This window comes from Microcaecilia unicolor, chromosome 4 (genome assembly GCF_901765095.1).
Source record: "Microcaecilia unicolor chromosome 4, aMicUni1.1, whole genome shotgun sequence".
Classification (NCBI taxonomy): Eukaryota; Metazoa; Chordata; class Amphibia; order Gymnophiona; family Siphonopidae; genus Microcaecilia; species Microcaecilia unicolor.
The window spans coordinates 72508871-72535705 of NC_044034.1; the positions used below are offsets into that span (position 1 = coordinate 72508871).

The following is a 26835-nucleotide window of genomic DNA, read 5'->3' on the forward strand; positions in this document are numbered from 1 at the left end:
AGGTTTATAGATATAACCAGTTGCCTGAATAAAAGAAAAAAATATATATATTAATGTAGTATATAGTGTATATACCAGCCAGTGGTTTGCTACAAGAAGCATTAACTAAATATACCATTTAATATTCACAATGCTAGCTAGCTTGTAGCAGTCTAAATATATAAACTCCTGCCCACCCGTCCCAGTGAGTAAACTGTTTCTCCTTATTTATAAGAGATGCATTTCTCAAAGAAGGTCTTAGAGCAAGAAAAAGATATAACGATGCTAGCAATTAATAGAACACTGATTTTTTGCACAGATAAAATGTAAGCATTGTGAAAAGAAATCCAGCAGTTCTATTGAAAAAAAAATCTGGCATATGTATTTAAATGAAGCACTTTGAGGCTGTGATGGTAACTGTGAGAAATGCAATACGTTGTCAGGATTCTGAAAGCTCTTTACAAGATGCTTAAGAGCGCCAGGTTTAGATCTATGGAATTAAAATCTGAAAAAAATATTTACCATCTTTGATTTCCTACAAACTTAAACTGTACCTATCAGCAACAAATTCCACTCAGGCAGCACCTTTACTACATAAGGGCCCAGGAAGAGAGGGGCCCCACTTAAAAACTGCTCCTATATCTTCTGTGGTAGACTCCCTCCTTCACTGAGCTGCTGCTACTGGTCCTAGGCAAAGGTCGTCATACACCAGGAAATGTAGGAAATGAAAAATTAACTTTTTGATTAGGATAGCCTGAATTTGAAGTGACCCCATCCTTCATTTATGGCTGGCAGTTTTATATCTTCATTAATGCTAGTTACCGATTTTTTTTAAAATTAAGCTTCATTGTAAATGTGACTGCATTTTAAAATGATTTATTTCTGCAATGTCAAAAGTATAATTCTGACGTAATTAGAAAATATATGTATTTTTTAGCTCAGTATGACTATGGTAATATTAGATTTTACTGCTACAATAATGAAGGAACAGTATCGATCTCCTATCTTCAGAGGCACCAAAAAGATTTTAATGCATGTCAAAATGAACAATCACTTTGCATATCTAGAGCATACTGCAAATCTGGAAATTGCAAATACAGAGAGCAACACCTAGGGCCCTGTTTACTAAGGCGTGCTAGTGTTTTTAGTGCGTACTAATGCTAGAGACACCCATATATTCATATGGATGTCTCTAGCATTCGCGTGCGTTAAAAATGCTAGCACGGCTTAGTAAGCAGAACCCATAGTTTGATCAGCAGTCCATGTCATGGTGAATTTTAGTGAAATACCTTTTCCTGCAAAATTGGGAAATAATTCATTTGTAAAATTTAAATCCCATTTACCATAGAGATTTACCTTAAAATAATTATACAACATCAAGTTTGCCTAAAGTGTTCACCCAAAAGCTATATTTTATTTGTGCAATTTTAAGAATTGGTATATGTAGCCCAAACTTTAAATTTATTTTACAGACCAAATAGGTACACACACAATGATTTTATTTTTTTTGTCTGGACAAAACAGTGAATAAAGCGATTTTCACCCAATTGTTAAAGCTGGCCTTATAGCTGAATGCTATATTCTTTATGTGATTCTGAATGAACATTTTCAAGTCCTTTGAATAGTATATTGAAATCAGGAGGTAATCTATAAACAGACCAATAACTTGTGCCCTTCACAGAGTCAAACAAGCTGATGCAATACAATGAAGCTCACCTGAGCAAATATGTATTTAACATAAAATGATAGTTTTTCAAAATTAGCCTAAAATGTATTAACAAAAGACTATAAAAAATAAAATGCCTGCCAAATAAACCACTTCATGTGTCAATTGAAAACCTGTTTGTAGATTATCTTCCACAGACACAAAATATACATACAGCACTAATCTCTTCCAAAAAGAAAGCTCCCCTACCTTTCAAGCTCTTTGTTGTCTCTTTCTTCTGTCTCTCCGTTTCAGTTTAAATTCAGATAACGCCTAATAGCTCTACACAATCTAAGCAAAAGAAGATAAAATTGATGTTACCAGAAGGAAACGCGCATATCACACACAAAAAAAACAGCTCACTCAAAAAGGAAGGGAAAACGGCTGTCACCATGCTTTTATAAGTGAAGACACCCTCGGGTGATTACTGTAAATGAGAACTATCACACAGCTCCCTTATTTTTCTCAAACACTACAGGAGGCGGCAAGAATCGATTTGTTCATTCTAGTAAATTAACAGGACCTAGTAGTTGCTTCTGTGAATAGAATTTAAAATTACAGAGTTACAATTAAATAACATATGCAGTATGCCAACTGTGAAAATACCTTCATCATCTACCAATGAAAAAGTGTAATATGAGAGAATGGCATCTTATTTTAATCTAAGATTGCTCTTTTTTATTATTATGCATTGTAAGTACTGTATGAATACCTTATGTGCTTGACTTGTCTGTGAATTTTCAACTCTCTGTACATGCAAAGAACTATAATTTTTCAGCATAAGATTACACATATGTTTTTAAAAAAGGCACAAAGACAACAGCACGAGGAGTCAGGGACAGATATACTGTAGTTGGTGCGAATGCCCATGGCACCTCCATAACATAAACGGTGGAAACGTCCCAGGCCCCCTATCTCCAAGTCAAAGACAAGGCATTAGAAGCAGCATTTCCTAGATTCTGTTAGCCTTAGAAAAACACCTCCCCTGCATAGGAAACTGAAATCCACTATCTAGACAACCCTGCCTCCCAATGCAACTGTGTGTGTGTGTTGGGGGGGGGGGGGGGGGAGGAGGTCAAAGACAGCCAGTGCTTAGCATGAGACAGCCATATCTTCAGCCCTTATCAGTCTGAGATTATAGAGAGCACAGCCAAAGAAAATGGGGTAGATAGAGAAGGAGAGAGAAGTACAGAGTAGTAGAGAAAGAAGAAGAGTGAGGAGGGAGTTAATTGGGAAAGGTAGAGAAGAGTGCAGGATAGTAAGTGCAAAAAGGTGACAGAAAAGAAAGCAAGTAGAGAAAAGGGGAAGAGGACTGCAATGTTGTGATGGGTGAAGTAATCACCAGGGATGTGCTAGGTATGTGCACAGGCAAAACATTTTCAGTTTATTTTTGTTTTTCCAAATTTTTCAGAATTCAAGTGGGGTTTTTTTTTTGGTGTATCACATATTAATGACAAAAATTTTAAAACAAATTAAAACTTTTTAATGTGTACAAATTCATTCTACATGTATTTATTCATAGCTTAATGCATGTTAAAAAATTTAGGACTAAATTCTATAAATGGTGCCTAAAGAAAATCAGCACTGAAAAAATTGCGCTTAGCCCTATTCTATAAATGGTGCTTAAAGTTAGGCACCGTTTATTGAATAGCGCTTAGTGCTGGAAACTGCAACTACATTTAGGCATGATCGTTTACACCATGAAACCTTGATGTAAATCCCTGCGCCTGATCCCCTTTATTCTAACACAATGGGCATAAATTAAAGAATATCCCTGATCCGCCCTTGACCATGCCCACTTTTTGGACCCATGCCTAAATTTACGCATGTAAATTTTAATTAAATCCAATTAACACCAACTGCTTCTTAAAATCTTAATTATTGGTGCTAATTGGCTCATTATTCAATTACCTTGTCTATGCAATTTTTAGCGACTTTTATAGAATTCAGGGATTAGTGTGTGCAAAATTAATTTATGGCGTATTGATGAATACATAATCCCTAAAATGCATTCACGAGAAACTCCTGCATTCCTTCCTCCTCACAACAGATAAATAACCGGAAGGGTGGAGAGGAAGGTGGAGGTGAAAGTAATATGGTAAGCACTTTGAATGGGCTCCATCTGCATTGCCAGGAGCCACTAGTATAGCTTGATAAAAGAGGCCCTAAGTGTGGCTGATGGCCATGCACTGGAAATTTCCACTGCTTTGGAAAATGGCACAGGCAGGGCAAGGAAAAATTATGTTCTTACCTGATAAATTTCTTTCCTTTAATCATATCAGACCAGTCCAGACTAATGGGTTATGTCCATCTACCAGCGGAAGGAGACAGAGAAAATAGTTCCAAGTAAACCGCCCCTTAAGGGTATCGTGCAACCTGGAATGTTCAGTATTTCGAATAGCCAAGCAATGGTGCTCTGAAGTCTAGAAGAAAACACAGTTAATACCAAACAGGCAAACTCTTGGAGCCAATATGCAGAACCTCACTGTTCCTGCTTGGCCAAAGGCAACTGCAACCTCCCCTCACAGTAAAGTAAATGGGAGGGAATGGTCCATACTGAGCTTGCTCAAGCACATAGAGATCTACCCCTGAATCCGTGGAAAGAACTCCGTGATGCCAAGTAACAGGAGTCATACAGAGCTGGCATAACAACAAGTGGCAGGAGATTAAATAGAGAAGATGAAGTAGGCAGTGCTGTAAGACATCCCAGCGTACTGAAGCGTCGAACAGCCAGGGATACCTAACGGAAACAACACTGACAGACTTTAGCCAGGGAGGGCATCTGGACTGGTCTGGTATGATTAAAGGAAAGAAAATTATCAGGTAAGAACATAATTTTTCCTTCCTTGTCATCTATACCAGACCAGTCCAGACTAATGGGATGTAGCAAAGCAGTTTCCCAAAGAGGGGGGGGGGGGGGGGGGGGGAGAAAAGAAGAATGCAGAAGGTTGAAAAATCAACAAAGCTATACACACAGCAAAAACCTGATCAGCAGAAAAGGTTTCAAATATCCGAACCACCAGGCTACCAAAATGGGACAGAGTTAGACACTAGAAAAGGAACTGAAGCCGTAGGACGTAAAACAAACGTCCTGAGCAAAAGAAAAATTATGTACCCCTATCTTGAGTCCAGTATGGTCGGATGAAGCGACCCTAACAAGTACTAGGAGTAAGCAACCCCAAACAGTGCGCCACACTTCATAGAAGAAAGGAAGCAAGGCCCAGGAACCACCCAGACCCGTGTCTAGTGAGAGAATCAAACTCCATAAGAAGAAGAAACTCCAGAGTCGAGAGAACCAACTAACTGGAGCGCTAGTCTCTCCAGAAGAACCCGCAGCATACCAGGGTACAACCGTAGAAAGAGTACTCCTCAACCAGCTCGCTCTGGACTTAGGGATGAAAGAACAGAGCCAAGAGAACAAAAGGAGACAAAATGAGTCAAGAAAAGACCCCCAAGGTGCCAAGTAGCCACAAAAGGAGCAGAGACTAATTCAAACTCCAGCAATGGAGAAGCTTCTCGCCAGCCACCAAGAGGCTACGGCAAGAAAAGGTGCTACAGGAATGGTGGCTAACAGGAGACAAGACAGCCTTGTCTAGCAGTCTAAACTGCGGTATGCCACAACTGCTGAAAAGTTACTGTATCCAACCCGCAGAAAAAAAGTTGGGGTTGACCAACAAGGTGAAACAGTGCTCAACAGGCAAAGGTGAAAATATGCTCCACAGTCAGAGACTGAATTGTGCTCAAGGGAGAAAAGAAGCTGCGCTCATCAGGCAGGCAGAGAAGGATCCGTGCTCAACGAGAACAAACGGAGTTGCACTCAAAGCACACAAACTGAGCCAAGCACCATGGGCAGAGAAAGAGTTGCACACCTCTGGCAAAGATAGAAATGCCCTGAACAAGCAGAGACGAAGCTGAGAATAACAGACAGAGGATGAGCAGTGCCCCACTGAAAGAGCTGGATGTTAGAGGTACCTGCAGAACTGAAGCTGCGGTAGCAATGGAACTGTGTATAAAACGCAGACAAGGAGCTGTGCTCCTGACACCGGCAAGGAACTGCGCTCCAGATGCCAGCAAGGAGCAGCGCTCCACACGCCGACAAGGAGCTAAGCTTCCTACGCAGACATGAAGCTGTATAGCACCTGCAGTCACAGAGCTGTGCTCCACTTCACCCAATTTGCAGAGAAGAGTTGTGCTAAACATACAGAGATGGAGCTACACTCAAAGGGAGCTGTGTTCCATACGCAAAGAGAGAGAGCTGCATGCCGTACACAGACAAGGAGCTGCGTTCCACAGGCAGAGACAGGACTGTGCCCCACGCTGAGACCTGCAGAGCAAGAACTACACTCAACATGTGACAATGGAGCTGCGTTCAACATGCAGAGAAGAAAGGTTGCAGAATAAGCAGCGAAGGAACTTCACTAAACATGCCATGATAGAGCTGTCTTCAACATAAAGCGATGGAACTAAAGCCAACCTGGAACTGTGGAACTGTGCCCAGCATGCAGCCATGGAGCCGTGCCCAACATGGAACGGTGGAACTGCATGGAACAATGGAGCAGCGCTCAACATGCAGTGATGGAGCTGCACTTAACATACAGGGATGGAGCCACGCTCAACATACAGGGATGGAGCCGCGCTCAACATGCAGGGATGGAGCCGCGCTCAACATGCAGGGATGGAGCTGTGCTCAACAAGCAAAATGCATAGATGGAGTCCCGGGGAGCTGTGCTCAAATGTAGCGATGGAGCTGTGCTCAACAAGCAAAATGCATAGATGGAGTCCCGGGGAACAGCCAGAGAAGAAGGTGCTGCTAGGAGGTCAACAGGAAAGGAACACAACTTGTGGAAATGCAGACCTGGCGCTGCACTCCCCTGGCCCAGAGGGACTAAAACTACAAGAAGAGAAAGCCCCGTGCCCCAAGAGACACTCCCCGTGCCCCAAGAGACACTCTCGGCCCTCAAGTAGTCTCTGAGCCACAATGACTGCCCTCCTAGGCAACCGATACGGAGCAGCACGGAGCTGGAATCCTCATAGGGAGCAAAATGCAGCCGCAAGGCAGTGAGGAAGAAACAACTCTCGCCAGGCCAGGAACAAAGAGGAAGCTTGCCACTAACACCAAACTGAGGAAAAACCAGCTAAGGGAGAGTCAAACTCCAGACCTAGAACAGAGCCACTTTGCTGCAGAAAAGTAGAGAAAAGCGCTGAGCTAAGAGGTGATAATCCAGATGCACAGCAATAGATCTGCTCAGTAGGAAAGAACTGCGTCCCTTACAGAAAAAGGAAGGAGTGCCAAATGTGCCAGGAGAGAGGCGCCTGAAACTAGAAAAGGCAAAATCCGCCTGTGCCAGGCTAAAACTCCTGCCCGAAAGCAAGGGAAGCAAGGAAGAGCTGTGGCAAACTAGTCCTAAAAAGGCACATTCCCGTAAAGAGACAATGAACTGAGTCCAAGCAAAAGACTGGCAAGAATGGCGCTGCCAAGGGTACTCAGAAGAGGGATTTGAGCTAGTAGTTGCACACCAAGGGCAACTCGGACCCCCACCAGAAGGAAAGTACCCTGCAGACAAACCAGAGCAGACAGGAGGGACCACGGGGACAAGAGAACCAGAACCTCCCTAAGTAAGGGAGGAAAAACTGCTGCCAAAACAAGAATCAAATAGCAGGGGCGTCTCAAGCAATATGCCAGAAGCAGCAGAAACCGGACAGTCTGAAAAAGAACTGACCAACAGCCGTGGCTGACAGGAATGAAAAAATAGCCCTGGACTACAAAGACCGAGCCTGCTGCCAAAGAGGGAATGGCAGACTAAGACCTCCGAACCGCAAAGGTACAAGTTCCAGCAACGGAGCTGCCCTCTGAACCAGCCACCGTCTAGGTCTCTGGAAAAAAACAACTGAGTTTCATGATCCAGGCACGAGCCGTGCCCCACAAAAAAAAAATCAAAGCAACTGGTACCAGCTCAGAAGGGTCCAAGATCAGAATCAGACACCGGCCAGCGAAATTCAAAGAAACTTCGCAAGCGGCCCCCTAGAATACATTGCCAAAGGTGAGAAAATAAATCAGGTAACAAGCAAGAGAAAGAAGGAAAAACAAAGTTTCTTCTTCTTTTTTTTTTAACAACCTTCTTCACTAGTGACAGGAATTAAAAAAGGTTTACCTCAGAGGGAGAAAAGGAGGGAAAAAACAAAGTTTCCTTTTTTTCTTTTATAAACAACCTTCTGACAGGAATAAATAAAGGCTTACCTCAGAGGCAGAAATAGCGAAGTTACTTATCTGTAGCAGGTATTCTCCAAGGACAGCAGGCTGATTGTTCTCACTGATGAGTTGATGTCCGTTGGCAGCCCCAGGAACGGAATTCTTCCTAGCAACAAAGCTTGCTAGCCCTCGCGTGCACATGTGCACACAGCGCATGCGCGACCGTCTTCCCGCCCGCAGCGCAAGCGTGCTCCTCAGTCAAGTAGAAAGCAAAGACAAGGGAATACACAACTCCAAAGGGGCGGTGGGCGGGTTGGTGAGAATAATCAGCCTGCTGTCCTCGGAGAATACCTGCTACAGGTAAGTAACTTCGCTTTCTCTGAGGACAAGCAGGCTGCCTGTTCTCACTGATGGGGTATCCCTAGCCCCCAGGCTCACTCAAAACAACAAACATTGGTCAATTGGGCCTCGCAACGGCGAGGACATAACTGAGATTGACCTAAAACAGAACAACTAACTGAGAGTGCAGCCTGTAACAGAATAAAAATGGGCCTAGGGGGTGAAGTTGGATTCTAAACCCCAAACAGATTCTGCAGCACCGACTGCCCGAACTAACTGTCGCTTCGGGTATCCTGCTGAAGGCAGTAATGAGTTGTGAATGTGTGGACTGAAGACCACGTCGTAGCCTTGCAAATTTCTTCAATAGTGGCTGACTTCAAGTGGGCTACTGACGCTGCCAATGGCTCTAACACTGTGAGCCGTGCCATGACCCTCAAGAGTCAGCCCAGCTTAGGCGTAAGTGAAGGAAATGCAATCTGCTAGCCAATTGGAAATACTGCGTTTCCCTACAGCCACTCCCCTTCTGTTGGGATCAAAAGAAACAAACATTTGGGCGGACTGTCTGAATGGGCTTGTCCGCTCCACATAAAAGGCCAATGCTCGCTTGCAGTCCAACGTGTGCAACTGACGTTCAGCAGGGCGGGTATGAGGACGGGGAAAAAATGTTGGCAAGACAATTGACTGGTTCAGATGGAACTCCGACACCACCTTTGGCAAAAACTTAGGGTGAGTGTGGAGGACTACTCTGTTATGATGAAATTTAGTATATGGAGCATGAGCTACCAAGGCTTGAAGCTCACTGACCCTACGAGCTGAAGTAACAGCCACCAAGAAAATGACCTTCCAGGTCAAGTACTTCAGATGGCAGGAATTCAGTGGCTCAAAAGGAGGTTTCATCAGCTGGGTGAGAACGACATTGAGATCCCATGACACAGTAGGAGGCTTGATAGGGGGCTTTGACAACAGCAAACCTCTCATGAAACGAACAACTAAAGGCTGTCCAGAGATAGGCTTACCCTCTACATGGTAATGATAAGCACTGATTGCACTAAGGTGAACCCTTACGGAGTTGGTCTTGAAACCAGACTCGGACAAGTGCAAATGGTATTCAAGCAGGGTCTGTGTAGGACAAGAACGAGGATCTAGGGCCTTGCTGTCACACCAGACGGCAAACCTCTTCCATTTGAAAGAATAACACCTCTTCGTGGAATCTTTTCTGGAAGCAAGCAAGACTCGGGAGACACCCTCAGAAAGACCCAAGGAGGTAAAGTCTACGCTTTCAACATCCAGGCCGTGAGAGCCAGGGACTGGAGGTTGGGATGCAGAAGCACCCCCTCGTTCTGAGTAATGAGGGCTGGAAAACACTCCAATCTCCACGGTTCTTCGGAGGACAACTCCAGAAGAAGAGGGAACCAGATCTGACGTGGCTAGAAAGGAGTGATCAGAATCATGGTTCCGCGATCCTGCTTGAGTTTCAGCAAAGTCTTCCCCACCAGGGGTATGGGAGGATACGCATAGAGAAGGCCCCTCCCGCAATAAAGGAGAAAGGCATCTGACGCTAGCCTGCCTTGGGCCTGAAGTCTGGAGCAGAACTGAGGGACCTTGTGATTGGTCTGAGTAGCAAAGAGATTGATTAAGGGGGTGTCCCACGCTTGGAAGATCTGGCGTACCACCCTCGAGTTGAGAGACCACTCGTGAGGTTGCATAATCCTGCTCAATCTGTCGGTCAGACTGTTGTTTACGCTTGCCAGGTACGTGGCCTGTAGAAACATGCCGTGCCTGTGAGCCCAAAGCCACATCCTGACGGCTTCCTGACACAGGGGGCGAGATCCGGTGCCCCCCTGCTTGTTGATGTAGTACATTGCAACCTGATTGTCTGTCTGAATGTGAATAATTTGATTAGACAGCTGATCCCTGAAAGCCTTTAGTGCGTTCCAGACCGCTCGCAACTCCAGAAGATTGATCTGAAAACCAGTTTCCTGGAGGGATCAACATCCTTGTGTGTGAAGCCCCCACACCAGGAGAGACGCATCCGTAGTCAACACTTTCTGTGGCTGACAAATTTGAAAGGGACGTCCCAAGGTCAAATTGGGTCGAATTGTCCACCAAAGGAGGGAGCTGAGAAACCCCGTGGACAGCTGGATTACGTCTTCTAGATCCCCAGCAGCTTGAAACCACTGGGAAGCTAGGGTCCATTGAGCCGATCGCATGTGAAGGCGGGCCATGGGAGTCATGTGAACTGTGGAGGCCATGTGGACGAGCAATCTCAACTTCTGCCGAGCTGTGATCTGCTGAGACGCTCGGACCCAAGAGACAAAAGATTGTCTGCCTTCGCCTCGGGGAGATAGGCATGAGCTGTCTGGGAGTCCAGCAGAGTTCCTATGAATTCTAGTCTTTGAACTGGAAGAAGGTGGGACTTTGGATAATTTATCACAAACCCTAGTAGCTCCAGGAGTAGAATAGTCATCTGCATGGACAGTAGAGCTCCTGCCTCCGAGGTGTTCACCACCAGCCAATCGTCGAGGTAAGGGAACACATGCACTCCCAATCTGCGCAGCGCCGCTGCTACAACAGACAGGCATTTTGTAAACACTCTGGGCGCAGAGGCGAGACCAAAGGGTAGCACACAATACTGAAAATGCTGTGTTCCCAAACGGAATCGAAGATACTGCCTGTGAGCTGGCAGTATCGGGATGTGAGTATAAGCATCCTTCAAGTCCAGAGAGCATAGCCAATCATTTTTCTGAATCATGGGAAGAGGGGTGCCAAGGGAAAGCATCCTGAACTTTTCTCGGACCAGATATTTGTTCAGGGTCCTTAGGTCTAGGATGGGACGCATCCCCCGTTTTCTTTTCCACAAGAAAGTACCTGGAATAGAATCACAGCCCTTCCTGCCCTGGTGGCACGGGCTCGACCGCATTGGCGCTGAGAAGGGCGGAGAGTTCCTCTGCAAGTACCTGCCTGTGCTGGAAGCTGAAGGACTGAGCTCCCGGTGGGCAATTTGGAGGATTGGAGATCAAATTGAGGGAGTATCCTAGCCGGACTATTTGAAGAACCCACCTGTCGGAGGTTATGAAAGGCCACCTTTGGTGAAAAAACTTTAGCCTCCCCCCCCCCCCCCCGCCTTTTAGATCGTCTGGCACGGACACTGTTATATCGGCTATGCTCGCCTGGAGCCAGTCAAAAGCCCGTACCTTGCTTTTGCTGGGGAGCTGCAGGGGCCTGTTGAGGCACACGCTGTTGACCTTTTCACCAAAAATATTATCCCCCTGGCAAGGAGCATCCGCTATCCGCTGCTGGACTCTATTCTCCAGGTCAGAGGCACCCAGCCATGAGAGTCTGCGCATGACTATACCTTGAGCAGCGGCCCTGGATGCAACATCAAAACTGGACAGGAATTTGCGACACACCTTCAGCTGCCTGACCACCTCCTGAAAAGGCTTGGCCTGCTCTGACGGGAGCTTATTGACCAAGTCCGCCAGCTGCCGCACATTGTTGCGCAAGTGGATGCTCGTGTAGAGCTGGTACGACTGAATCTTGGACACGAGTACAGCAGAATGGTAGGCCTTCCTCCCAAAAGAGTCCAGAGTTCTAGACTCCTGCCCCGGGGGCGCCGAGGCGTAATCCCTAGAACTCTTGGCCCTCTTGAAAGCAGAATCCACAAATCCAGAGTCATGAGGCAACTGGGTCTTCATCAACTCCGGGTCCCCATGAATCCGGTACTGGGACTCAACTTTTTTAGGGATGGTGGAATTAGATAGTGGTTTCATCCAGTTCACCATCAATGTCTGTATAAGGACATTATGCAGGGGAACCGTGGATGACTCCTTAGGTGGCGAAGGATAGTCCAGGACCTCGAACATCTCAGCCCTGGGCTCATCCTCAGTGACCACTAGGAAGAGAGTGGCCGTAGACAAGAGAAAGACAAACTCTCGGGAGGAGAAAGCTTTCTCTCTGGTGAAGGAGTGGTATCAGAAGGGAGACCACAAGACTCCTCATCCGAGAAATATCTTGGGTCTTCCTCTGTCTCCCACGAGGCCTCCCCTTCGGTATCAGACACGAGTTCTCTGACTTCAGTCCGAAGCCCGGCCCGTCTCGACGCCAAGGGACCATGTCCATGATGGCGATGCCGAGAAGAGAACTCCTGCGCCGCCGGCGACGAAGCTTCCTCCAGCAACGTCGACAGGGAATCCACTTGGGTGGCAGCCGAAGCCGATGCCGCAAGCGGTACCGGTGTCGCAGTCCGCACCACGGGCGGGGAGCCAACCGCCGCATCTCTGGACGGTACCGACGGCTCAAGCACCTCCGGTACCGGAACAGATGGTCGCAGCAGCCCCTCCAGAATCCCTGGAAGGATGGCTCGGAGGCGCTCGTCTAGAGTGTCTGTCGAGCAAGGCTGTGGGGCCGGTACAGGCGACGAAGTCAGAATCTGCCTGGGGCGCGGAGGCGGTACCGGGCTGTCCTGAGAAACACGCATCAACACCTCCTGAATGGAGGGTGAGCAGTCCTCCCTGCATCGACGCTTCACGGGTGCTGAATCTGTCGGCGTCCCGGAGCTCTCAGTACCGTGGCGGGAAGGTGAGCGATGACGATGCTTCTTCGCCTTCGCTCAAAGCACGTCACCGGTACCTCCCGGTACCGACGAGGAATCCACACACTTCCTCGGGGCCGGGTCCGAAAGAGGTCGGTCCCGGTGGGCCTGTACCACAGGAGCCCTCGAGGCAGGTGGAGACCCACTTGAGGGCTCACTGCTGCCAGCGTGAGATGGTCTCTGGACAGCCATTACCTGAACTCCGGAAGACGATGCACCCTCCGGTGCCGATACCGTCTCCGGCGATCTCGGTATCGCTACCGACGTCGACGGCGTGGGCACGGCGTGGAACAGGCGCTCCCACTGAGTCAACCCTGACGCTTGTGTCCGCTTTGTGTCGGGGCGATGACCAGCCCCAAGACACTGAAGACAAGAAGCGTGCGAATCAGTGATTGAGATTGCCCAGCTGCACTGCGTGCACTTCTTGAAGCCGCTGGCGATCTTCGAGGTCATGGACGGAAAAAACTGCGGCGGCGAAGTCAAAAACCACGATGGTGCCAAAAGAATGGCACAAAAAAGGAAAAAAAACCCCGTACGGGCAGCCAAATGGCCACTCGCGACAACGAAAGGAAACTTACGGGGAGAAACTAAGAAATAAAGGAACTTTCAAAAACTTTTTTTTTTTTTAAACACGAGGAAACACGAGCGAACTCGTACAGAAAAAGCCGAAAAAGCGGTTTTTGTAAATAAACACTGCGAGGGCTCTCTCTGGGGCACAGAACAACCGAAAACAGCCGTCCTGAGCCACAGAAAAAAGAGACTGAGGAGCACGCTCGCGCTGCGGGCGGGAAGACGGTCGCGCATGTGCGGTGTGCGTGAGGGCTAGCAAGCTTTGTTGCTAGGAAGAATTCCGTTCCTGGGGCTGCCGACGGACGTCAACCCATCAGTGAGAACAAGCAGCCTGCTTGTCCTCGGAGAATCAGATATACCTACCCCCACAGAAGAACCCCACAGGGGAGACAAGTTACTCCATGCCACAATTAACCATCACCCTGCTAGAAAGACAGCAAGGGGAGGAAGGGGAGGGGAGGAAACCAGGGTCACTGGATATCACCCTAGCTGGCAGATGAGGAACTCAGGACCACTGAGTATCATCTAAAACTAGCCCCAACAAGGCTACCAGCACACCCCTGGCTCCACTGTCACCAGAAGAATCTGGGACAGGAGCTACCAGCCAGCAATCCAGAGCAGCTGCACGATCCACCCACCACCCGCTAGGAGACAGAGAAAATACTGAACATTCTATGCTGCACGATTACCCTTAAGGGTGCGGTTTACTTGGGACTATTTTCTCTGTCTCCTTCCGCTGGTAGATGGACATAACCCATTAGTCTGGACTGGTCTGGTATAGATGACAAGGAAATATAGCTTGCAAACTTAGTGTAAGCCATGTCGATTTGCTTATCAAGCTGCTTTGTATGCATTTTTCATAGCCAAGAACATTGCAGCATCTTATTCAAATCATGTCCTAGATCTCCTTCTCTCTTGCTGCACCTGGTGCTTGCTTCTGGACAGACAGGGAAGGAGGTTGCTGATTTTTCTGCCCCCTCCTCCTTCCCCTCTGGTGAATATCACAGAGCGGAAAAAAAACAAAGTTTGCCTCTAACCTTCCCCATTCCTGTCCCCTGCACATGGGTGGAGGAAGGAGTAGATAGCAGCAATCCTCTTTGCTCCTGGAACTCCAAACTCCATTGAGACAGAGGAGGAGGACAGGAGGGAGCCACTCCATAACAGCAGAAAGACAAGCAGTGAGTGATTTATTGTGCAGAAAATAAGATGGACGCTGAAAGGAGACGAGGCAAGGAAGGGGTGAATGCATGAGGAAGGCAGCTGGCACAAGAGGAAGTGAATGATGGCTCACTTGGCCAGATGATGCATTTGACCAATGAAATACTAGCAGAAATTAAGTAAACAGAATTAACAACACAATAATGGAAGGTTTCAATTACCCTGGTATTATTGGGTAAATGTCTCATTGGGATATGCTAGAGAGGTAAAGTTTCTATATAACCATAAATGACTACTTCATGCAACAGCTGGTCCTGGAACTGAGAGGAGAACTAATCTACATCTAATTCTTAGTGTAACACATGATATGATGGTAAAAGAGGCAAAACTGATCATGACAACATCAAATTTAACATAATCATCCATTGGAAACTTTGTAAATACAACATTGCTGTACTGGAAAAGCACTGGAATCATGACCCTAACACAATTATGGAAAACTAGTAAAAGAGGCCCGTTTCCAACAAGCATTATGCGTGGTTGCTCTGCACTGGCTTCCCCTCCTTAGGAAGGAAATTGTGTGCAAATAAGCCAACAGCGAGCACTTCATTTGCATGCGATTTCCTTCATGCATGCCCGTTCCTTTCTGAATCAATAAGGGATCGGTAAGGGAAGGGCTTTTTCCATTCAGTTAGTGCATCTGGCTGAAGGTAGGAGAGCTATGTACCTGGGAGCAATTTGTGAAGTCCACTGCAGTGCCCCTAGGGTGCCCGGTTGGTGTCCTGGCATGTCAGGGGGGCCAGTGCACTACGAATGCTGGCTCCTCCCACGACCAAATGGCTTGAATTTGGTCGTTTCTGAGATGGGCGTCCTCGCTTTCCATTATCGCTGAAAATCAGAAACGACCAAGTCCTGGGGACGACCATCTCTAAGGTCGACCTAAATTTGCTGATTTGGGCGTCCCTGACCGTATTATCAAACGAAAGATGGACGCCCATCTTGTTTCGATTAATACGGGTTTCCCCGCCCCTTGCTGGAGCTGTCCTGCGAGGACGTCCCCTGGAAAACTTGGGCGTCCCTTTCGATTATGCCCTTCACAATCAACCAGCCAAATGGAGATAGTAGATTTTGTGATGGGAATCCCTAGTCTTTTAGACGACAGCTAGCATGGTTAAAAGGTGAAGTAAAAGAGCCAAAAGAACGTCCTTCAAAGAATGAAAAAAGGACCCTAAATGAAGAAAATAAAAGCAGCATAAAACACTGGCAAGTTAGATGCAAAGTATGATAAAGGAGGCTAACGTGTGTTACAATCTCTGGGAAGGTAAGCCAGATACCAGCTAATGGCAGGCAAACCATCTAGGCAGGACAAGACACTAAGGCAAAAAACCAGGCAAGGCAGGGCTGGAGAAGGAAACAAGCAGAACTAGGACTGGAGGCAGGCTGGAACTAGAGCTGAAGACAAGCAAAGCTGGAGCTGGAGGCAGGCAGGGCTGGGTCTCGAGTGGCAGACAAGCAGGGCTGGGACTGGAGATGAGGTCAGGAAAAGCAGGAAAAATCAGAATAGGAGATAACACAAGACCAGGCACTCACAACTAGGCAGGAAATTTTGTTGTGAAAGCAATGCATGAGAGTCCCATGGTTCCTTATAAAGGCCCTCATTAATGATGTCACATCTGGTACCCTTGAATGAGGCTTGGAATGCACTGCAGAACACAGCAAGGGCACCAAGAAGAGGCTAGAATATTGGGACATCAGACTGAGGCTTGGATAGTCTCTGGAAGAAGGGTTGAATGCTGGAGCATCACAGTGAAGCTTGGATAATCTCTGGAAAGAGGCTAGAAAGACAGGGAAACAGGCAGCAGGGGTATCAATGCAAGAGGGATGCAGTGCTAGGGAGGTGGTCTGGAGAAGCCATGGAGGCTGACCTCTGGAACAGACACACCTGTTCCTCTGACCCCATTCCCACCAACTTACTTAACACCATCTCTCCTACTGTCATCCCCCCCATCTGTCATATCCTCAACCTCTCTCTCTCCACTGCAACTGTCCCTGACACCTTCAAGCATGCTGTAGTCACACCCACTCCTCAAAAAACCATCACTTGACCCTACCTGTCTCTCCAACTACCGCCCCATTTCCCTCCTACGCTCCTCTCCAAGTTACTTGAACGCACCGTTCACAGCCGTTGCCTTGATTTTCTCTCCTCTCATGCCATCCTCGATCCGCTTCAATCTGGCTTTCGCCCCCTTACACTCTACAGAAACGGCGTTACCTAAAGTCTGCAATGATCTCTTCCTTGCCAAATCCAAAGGCCACTATTCCATCCTCATCCTCCTCGACCTATCCACCGCTTTTGACACTGTCAATCACAATTTACTTCTTGCCACACTGTCCTCATTTGGGTTCCAGGGCTCTGTCCTCTCCTGGTTCTTCTCTTATCTCTCCCACCGTACATTCAGAGTACATTCTCATGGTTCTTCCTCCACCCCCATCCCGCTCTCTGTTGGAGTTCCTCAGGGATCTGTCCTGGGACCCCTTCTTTTTCAATCTACACCTCTTCCCTGGGCTCCCTGATCTCATCCCATGGTTTCCAATATCATCTTTATGCTGACGACACCCAGCTTATCTCTCCACACCAGACATCACTGCAGAAACCCAGACAAAGTATCGGCCTGCCTATCCGATATTGCTGCCTGGATGTCCAACCGCCACCTGAAACTGAAATGGCCAAGACGAGCTTCTTGTCTTCCCACCCAAACCCACTTCTCCTCTCCCGACACTCTCTATCTCTGTTGACAACACCCTCATCCTCCCCGTCTCATCTGCCCGCAACCTCGGAGTCATCTTCGACTCCTCCCTCTCCATCTCTGCGCATATCCAGCAGATAGTCAAGACTTGTCGCTTCCTCCTCTATAACATCAGCAAAATTCGCCCTTTCCTCTCTGAGCACACCACTCAAACTCTCATCCACTCTCTCATTACCTCTCGCCTTGATTACTGCAACCTACTCCTCATGGTCTCCCACTTAGCCATCTATCCCCCCTTCAATCCGTTCAGAACTCTGCTGCACGTCTTATCTTCCGCCTGGACCAATATATTCATAGCACCCCTCTCCTCAAGTCACTTCACTGGCTTCCGATCAGGTACTGCATACAGTTCAAGCTTCTCCTACTAACCTACAAATGCACCCAATCTGCAGCCCCTCCTTACCTCTCTACCCTCATCTCCCCTTACGTTCCTACCCGTAACCTCCGCTCTCAAGACAAATCACTCCTTTCAGTACCCTTCTCCACCACCGCCAACTCCAGGCTCCGCCCTTTCTGCCTCGCCTCACCCCATGCTTCGAATAAACTCCCTGAGCCCATTCGCCAGGCCCCCTCCCTGCCCATCTTCAAATCCTTGCTCAAAGCCCACCTCTTCAATGTCGCCTTCGGCACCTAACCACTATACCACTATTCAGGAAATCTAAACTGCCCCAACTTGACATTTCATCCTTTAGATTGTAAGCTCCTTTGAGCAGGGACTGTCCTTCTTTGTTAAACTGTACAGCGCTGCATAACCCTAGTAGCGCTCTAGAAATGTTAAGTAGTAGTAGTAGTAGTAGTGGAAAGGCAGGCGAGATGGGACCCGGGGACATGGTCCGGCCGTGACAGTACCTCCTCCCCAAAGACCCCTCCCCTTCAGTCCAATTTTGTACATATCAGGAATCACATGGTGGAACTCCTGATGAGCATCAGGGAAGGAACATAAACCACCGGACTGGAGACTGAAGGCAAGGCTGGGGCTTGTAGACAGGACTAGAGCTTGAAAACAAGGATGGAGTAAAACAACACTACAGTAGGCCCCTCAGGAATCAGGGATGTCCAGGACCCTGTATCTAGGGTCCAGTTCTTTGGGCATAGTATATGAGATTGAAGCTTGAGGAGTCCCTAGCCAAGGCCTGAATCTTGGATTGCAGAAAGCAAATAGGTCTTACTCTGGAGGAGCCTCCCTCCCAGGAGAAAATCCGCAGCATCCTTTCTTTCTTGACGTGGGAAACTCATCTCCACTTGCTGCTGAGGGCAAACCTTGGCCAGAACCCTACCGGTCTGGGGTGGAACATCAGGAAAACTAGAAGTGGATAAGGTGACAGCAGACACCTTGGAATCCAACCAACATTGATCACAGGCGTTACTCTAAGAAGTTTGCCTCTCTCCCAGTCTAACATTGGGTTCTGTCTGTGTAGCCAGGGTAAACCCAAGACAATGGACTTCATGGATGTCTGGAGGACATATAGAGTGATGTCCTCCCTTTAGTCACCGATACAAAGGCACACTGAAACAGACTGGATTTTCAGGTGTCCTTGAATGTTACCATAGACTGAGAAGAATGGAATGGTCTTGGACAAATCTGGGTAGGGATCTTAAAATGCCAGATCAGAGCCTCGTCTATGAAGTTTCTGCCTGCCCTGAATCCAGGAAACCCTCAGTATGCTTCTCTCCTTGATCTAGATCAAGCATTGCTGGAACTAGGAATTGGGTGTGAAGAGTCCCCCAGGAGTGGTCCCAGCGTTGCACCTACAGCCAGAGCTAGGTTTGAGGATTCAGACTTATTTGAGCACTTAAGTACTCTCACCACAATACAGACAGAGTAAGGGTCTGACGCCTCTGTGTCTCTTATAGAGAGAGGGAACAGTGATCCACCTACATAGGTTCCACATGATCAAAAGTTGGACCCTCCCTCTGACTGGGAGCATGTGGAAGGAACTGGTAGCTAGGTGCCTTCAAGGTCATCTTCTCCTAGGAGCGCCGTTCCCCGGCTCATTCCTGGAATAGAATATCATATTGCGGAGACCAATAAGTCATCTAATTTGGTTGGAAGGTCTCACCTGGTGTATAAATATAGTACAGGCCTGAGGCCTACTACCCAGCTTGGGACCTGCTGGAAGAGCTGGCCCAAGGGCTGGGGAAATACAGGCCAAGAATTAATTGAAATCAAAAGAGCTTTTAATAAAAGTTTCTAGCTGGCATAGTTTGTCAAGTTGAGAAGTGTGAAACAGAAATAGCTCAGAAACTTAGTGTACCAGGTGTTGAAAAAGCAGAAGTACAAAGGTTGTGGTCAAAGATAGTTGCCCATCTGCCGGAAAAAGGTGGGGGATTTTTTCCAAGGGTAAAAATATCAAAATCTGAGGTTATGTTAAGAAAAAAAATGCCATCCGGCCATCTGTGCAAAAGTAGTTTTTTTTTTAGAACTCCATAGAATCTAATGTAATGAGGAGAATATAAATATGGCTGACACCTGACATGTAAGGAGGGAGAGTCAGAGACCAGAGGTTGCCCTGCATCACCTGTCAAAGATCTCCCCATACGAATATTTGATTATATTCTTATAAATCAATGCTTCATATGTAACCTGGCTTGGGTAAGTAATAATCCTATAATTGAACCTGTCTCTAATTCTCTTTATTTCTACTTATGGGGAATTTGTTACAATATATGAGATCTGATATAGAATACACTTATAGTAAATGCTGGGAAACTCCAAAACCCGTATAATTCAAATTCTATAAACAAAAAATGGTTTGGAAAACTCAAATCAAAATAGGTGTGTCACCCCTCTCAACTTTTAAATCCCTAATCAGGATCTGTAATTACATATACCAAAAGAACCTCAGACCACCTCATGGGACACCCATCGCTAATTTAGCTAGGTTTGCCATTCCAAAAGAGGAGTAAAGTACTATCACTGGTTCAAGTGGGGAGAAGTGGAGAAAAAAAGCCAACCGAAAAAACTCAAATATATTGAGAAAACCGGATGGTCTAAAAACTCCTCACCCCTCCACTTATCAAAAAAGTTGAGATGGGTATGCCTCCCCTATTAAATACACCCCCACTAATTATCCTTTCACAGCCACCTGGACTTTGCAGCCACCTGGACTTTCACTCCCTGCCTGCTATTGTATTTCGAACCTAAAACGGTTTCTCATAACTGAAAAAAATCCAGTCTCACAACATTGAACTCATTCTCTTGTTCTCTGGTTGATTCAAACAGTTCAAAGTCACTTATCTGATTGCTGATAGCGCAGGACTCCATGGGAACATTAAATCCAAACTGATGATAATCAAAAAGTGGAGCTGGTGCTCAACGTTCAGTCAGATACAACACCTTCCGTGTCTTTCTCACAGTAACTTTTCCAGTTGTTAGAAACACCCTCCGTGTCTCTCTTGAAGAGTGACTCTTCCAAGAGAGACACGGAGGGTGTTTCTAACAACTGGAAAAATGTTACTGTGAGAAAGACACGGAAGGTGTTGTATCTGACTGAACAGTTGAGCACCAGCTCCACTTTTTGATTATCATCAGTTTGGATTTAATGTTCCCATGGAGTCCTGCGCTATCAGCAATCAGATAAGTGACTTTTGAACTGTTTGAATCAACCAGAGAACAAGAGAATGAGTTCAATGTTGTGAGACTGGATTTTTTTTCAGTTATGAGAAACGTTTTAGGTTCGAACTACAATAGCAGGCAGGGAGTGAAAGTCCAGGTGGCTGCAAAGTCCAGGTGGCTGTGAAGGATAATTAGTGGGGGTGTATTTAATAGGGGAGGCATACCCATCTCAACTTTTTTTGATAAGTGGAGGGGTGAGGAGTTTTTAGACCATCCGGTTTTCTCAAATATATTTGAGTTTTTTCGGTTGGCTTTTTTTCTCCACTTCTCCCCACTTGAACCAGTGATAGTACTTTACTCCTCTTTTGAATGGCAAACCTAGCTAAATTAGCGAGGGTGTCCATGAGGTGGTCTGAGGTTCTTTTGGTATATGTAATTACAGATCCTGATTAGGGATTTAAAAGTTGAGAGGGGTGACACACCTATTTTGATTTGAGTTTTCCAAACCATTTTTTGTTTATAGAATCTGATATAGAATAAAATGACATCCTTCTGGGTCTGCCTGGGGAAGTGTATATCCCTAGGAAGACCCCTGACAGAGTTGGAAGATCTTAGTAAGTTGGTCTATGAACTTCTACTGTACAGGTGACATGGATGGTCCATAGTTAATCAGTTTTGAATGGAATTCAAAGGGTTCAATGATTGGAGTCAGATGGAATTGGTAAATCACCAGCCAGTTCATCCTTGACTTGGTGTGCCAACCCTTGCCAGAAGACTGTGACAAGGCTCTCATTATTCCAAGGAGACTATATAGGCCATCTGGGTCCTGTTGGAAGAAAAATCTCTGGCTTGAAGTTCAAAAATTATCCAGTACTGGTTGAGGAATCCTCTACAATTTTTGGCATTTCCGTCACATCTCGGTCGTGCCATGAGTCGAATGCCTGGAGTTACGGAAGCTATCGCCAGTATTGGGTCCGAACTTGAGAGAACCAGAGCTTGAGGTGCTGCCGATATCAGGTGGTGGTCCAGGGGGTCAGCAAGATCCTGAACAACACTGCAAGTCACCGGAACCGGTTCATGCATGAAATCAGGTCTTGGACAGAACCAGATAGGTGTTGAAGCTGAAGTTGCTGACTGAGTCGCAGGACGGGTGATTCAGCCAAGCTAATGGCCTTTGCAAACTGTTACAATCTCAGGGAAGCTGAGCTCTTGGACCATCGCAGAATACAGACTAGCAGAAGGAAAAAACCACCCGGAAAGGACAAAGCATTAAGGCAAAAACCAGGCAAGTCAGGGCTGGAGCTGGAGACAAGCAGAACTGGGGCTGGAGAAGGGCAAAGCTGGAGCTGAAGACGAGCAGAGCTGGAAGAAGAAGGACTGGGACTGGAGCAGAAGACAGGGCTGTAACAAGCAGGGCTGGGTCTGGAGTAGAAGACGAGCAGGGCTGGAACTGAATGCTGAAGACAAGCAGAGCTGGGTCTGGAGCTGAAAGCAAGGCTAGAACGGAACTGGAGCTGACGACAAGCAAGGCTGGAATGGAACTGGAGCTGACAACAAACAAGGCTGAAACTGGAGCTGGCGACAACCAAGGCTGGAACTAGAACTCAAGACAAGCAGGGCTGGGACTAGAGCTCAAGACAAGCAGGGCTGGGACTAGAGCTGAAGATAAGTAGGGCTGAGACTGGAGCTGAAGACAAGCAGGGCTGGGACTGGAGCTGAGGTCAGGAAAAGCAGGTCAAATGCGAATAGGAGATAACACAAGACCAGGCATGCACAACTAGGCAGAAAACTTTGTTGCAAGAAGAATTGCATGAGAGTCCCACGGTTCCTTAAAAGGCCCTCACTAATGATGTCACATCTTTTGGTGCCCTGGAATGAGGATTGGAATGCACTGCAGAGCACAGCACATCAGGGACACCAGGGAGAAGCTAGAATACTGGGTCATCAGACTGAAACTTGGTAGCCTCTGGAAGGAGGCTAGAATGCTGAAGCATCTGAGTGAGGCTTGGATAATCTCTGGAAGGAAGCTTAGAAGACAGGGAAGCAGGCAATACAGGTATCAATGCAAGAGTGATGTAGTACCAAGGAGGTGGTCTGGAGCAGCCGTGTAAGCCGAACCCCAGAAGGAAAGGTGAGTTGGGACCTGGGGACACAGCCACAGCCGTGACAAACAGAAACTTGCAGCAGAGGCAAAAACTCACAGTAGCAACTTTTTCAGGTACTTAAGAAGCTGAAAGCCTGTGAGGGAATCCTTGGGACTGTTAGATCATTAAGGGGCAAAAGGGGCACTCAGGGAGGATAAGGCCATAGCAGAGAGACTGAATGAATCCTTTGCTTTGGTCTTTACTGACGAAGATGTAAGAGATCTACCTGTACCATCTGGTTTTCAAGGATGATGATGCAGAGCAACTGAAAGAAATCTCAGTGAACATGGAAGATGTACTGAGCCAAATCAACAAATTAAAGAGTAGTAAATCACCTGAACTGGATGGCATGCATCAAAGGGTACTGAAAAAACTCAAACATGAAATTGCTGATCTGCTGTTAGTGATCTGTAACCTACTGTTAAAATTGTCCATATATTGGCAGGTGGCCAGTTTAACGCTGATTTTTAAAAAGGGTTCCAGGGATGATCTGGGAAATTACAGACTGGTGAGCCAGACCTTAGTACCGGGTAAAATAGTGGAAACTATTATAAATAATAACACATAGATAAACATGGTTTAATGGGACAGAGTCAGCATGGTTTCAGCCAAGGGAAGTCTTACCTAACCAATTTGTTTCATTTCTTTGAAGGTGTGACTAAACGTGGATAAAAGTGAGCCAGTTGATGTAGTGTATCTAGATTTTCAGAAAGCTTTTGACAAAGTTCCTCCTGAGAGACTCCTGAGAAAATTAGAGTCATGGGATAGGAGGCAATGTTCTGTTGTGTATTAGGAATTGGTTATTGGACAGAAAACAGAGGGTAGGGTTAAATGGCCATTCTCTCAATGGAGGAGGGCAAATAGTGGAGTGCTACAGGGATCTTTAGTGGGACCGGTGCTATTGAACATATTTATAAATGATCTGGAAATCGGAACAAGTGAGATGATTAAATTTGCAGATGACTGTGAAAATGCAGATGACTGTGAAAAATTGCAGGAAGACCGTAGGAAAATGGAAGACTGGGCATTCAAATGGCAGATGAAATTTAATGTGGACAAATGCAAAATGATGCACGTTGGGAAGAACAATCCAAATCATAACCTGATGCTGGGGTCCACCTTGGGGGTCAGCACCCAAGAAAAAGGTCTAGGTGTCATTGTACACAACACGCTGAAATCTTCTGCCCACTGTGCTGCAGCGGCCAAAAAATCAAACAGGATGCTAGGAATTATTAGGAAAGGGATGGTAAATAATACCAAGAATACTATAATGCCTCTGAATCACTCCATGGTGTGATCTCACATTGAGTTTTGCGTTCAATTCTAGTCACCGCATCTCATAGCAGAATTAGAAAAGGTTCAGTGACTAAAATGATAAAGGGGATGGAACTCTACATAGGTGCCTCCACCATGACCTCCACCTACTATCCCAGGCTGCCAGAAGCTTTCCTTTCTCCCTCCCTCCTGCTCCTGGCAGTCCAACGGTGCTTGCTAACCTGTCTTAATCGCTGCCGACAGGGGTACACAGCAGTGATTGAAGGGTGCTACTTCAGTGCCTCAATCTTCCCTGTGATGCGTCCTGCCCATACGCAACAGGAAATTACATCAGAAGAGGCAGAACACGTCACAGGGAAGATCACAGCACTCAGGCAGTGCTTTTCAATCACTGCAGTGCCCTGCCAGCAGTGATTAAGGGCCAGATGCACTAAACTTAACGAGCCATTAACGATCAAGTAGTAAACCGTGGCATGCACAAAAGGCTTCTCCGAGCCATTTTCCGATCACGGTAGCAGCTAACGAAAACGGAATGCAGATGAGCAAAATAGTATTATAATGTGTAGAAATCATATTGTAATGAGATGCACTACCGTTTTCCGATTGCCTAACCGTGGAAAATCTAACGGGAGGTCTGTACCTCTCGTTGGGGCTGCGCAGGCTTTCAAAACTTCTATAAATGTAACAAAAAACAAAATCGGGAAAAAAACATCCAAGTGCTCGTCAGGGCCGTCCTTCTAAAGTGTCTAACATTGCCGTCCTTCACTAAAACAAAAATTTAAAAAAAAGGAAGTCCCTGACGAGCACTTGCACGTTTTTTTCCCCCCAGATTTTTTTGTTATGGGTGTCCTTCAGTGCCCGAAATGCCCACCGACGGAGAAATGACCCCTCCCCGGTGGCTCTGCCTGCTCTCTGTTCCCCTCCTGTTCGGGATTGCACCCAGGAATTGTTCCTGCTGGCTCTCCTTCAGAAAGAAAACAGACAAAAATTATTTATATTTGTATCTTTTTGGGAGGTGCCCCAAATAACCGCCGGCATCGGGACGTGCGAGGACGTCCACATCAAAAACTATTTGGACGTCCCTTTTGATTATGCCCCTGTGGATTGGCTGAGAGAGACCTGGAGGAGGGGCATAATTGAAAGGGAAGTCCAAATAGTTTTTGATTTGGACATCCTCGCACGTCCCGATGCGCAATCCTTCCCTTCCTTCCGAGAGTGAGGCAGCAGGGATCAGGCTGTACTGGCGGCTGCAGCTTGCGCTCTGGCCCGCGGCTCTGGCAGTGCTCATCAGGGACGTCCTTTTTGGACATCCTTGGCATGCGCAGAGCAGCCAGCATAACGCTTGGCTGCTCTGCGCATGCTTGACCGGCCGACTGGCTTCCGAGGGAATAGAGAATGCAAGTGAGCTACAACGAGCAGCTCATTTGCATTCCGATTCCTTGATGCATGGCCGTTCCCTACCGATTCACTATGGAATCGGTAAGGGCTCTTCCGAGGACCTTAGTGCATCTGGCCCTAAGACAGGTTAGCAAGCACCATCAGACCACAGAGAGAGGGAGAGAGAGATGTTGGAACTGCGCGGGAGGGCAGCTGATAAAAGGGGAGAAATGATGGACTTGAAGGTGAGATGAAGGAGCACTAAGTGCTGTTCTACTGGAACAGGAGGGAAGAATGAGGGACGGAGACTGGAATAGGGGGAGGGAGAGGGATAGATGCTGTTCCAGCTTGGGGGAGGGGCAAGAGAAAGACTGACTAGGGGAAGAAAGGGGGAAGACTCTGAAGACCTAAGAGGAAGACATATTGAACTGTGGGAGAGGGGATTGAGATGAGAGAGGGAGACATCTTGGCCCCAGGATGGGGGATGAAGGGGAGAGAGAGGAGAGAGAGGACAAAGAAGAGAAGCTAGGTATAGAGAGAAAAGGAAGGGCAGAGGGGCAACACTGGACGGGGGGGCTAGAGACACAGAAGGGCAGTGCTGATCACAGGAGGGGGTAGGGACAAAGGGGGGAAATGTTGGACAAGGCCAGACAAAGACAGAGGGAAAGCTGCTGAATATAAGGGGTGGATCGGGACACTTTGAGGGCAGATGCTGAAAAGGGATGATATAGAGACAGGTCCACAAAGGGGAGATGGTGGACAGGACACATAAGGACACAGGAGGATGGTGGACAGAGAGAAAGAAAAAATGTCAAACGGACAAGAGAATTGCAAAGACAAGAAAAAAAAACAGCAGCATAAAACTGAAAAGAAAAACATAATAGTCAGACAACAAAGGTAGAAAAATGTACTTTAGTCAGAATTTATTAATTGGAATATGTCAGTTTTGTAAATGTGCATCTGTGATATTCTGCATTTCAGTTTCAATTTCTCTAGTAATACTGTATGCCGAATGACTTCTTGAGGCTTCCAGTTCATTTTTTGCCTTCATACCTATATTGAACTCCAGTCCCTTGTGTCATATCTGCTGTGTCATGTGTTTTCATGTGTGACCAAGGCTAGCATAAAGTATTTGCACAGACAT

The 26835-nt window shown here is 46.8% G+C and overlaps 1 protein-coding gene across 1 annotated transcript in view; it reads right to left on the minus strand.

Annotated features, from left to right (window-relative positions):
• The window catches only part of LNX2 (ligand of numb-protein X 2), a 146954-nt gene that overhangs the window by 83782 nt on the left and 36337 nt on the right, over positions 1-26835 (minus strand). The window contains exon 3 of the mRNA XM_030200335.1: positions 1895-1975. The gene's annotated coding sequence lies outside the window, so the exon portion shown is untranslated. The remainder of the gene's footprint in view (positions 1-1894; positions 1976-26835) is intronic.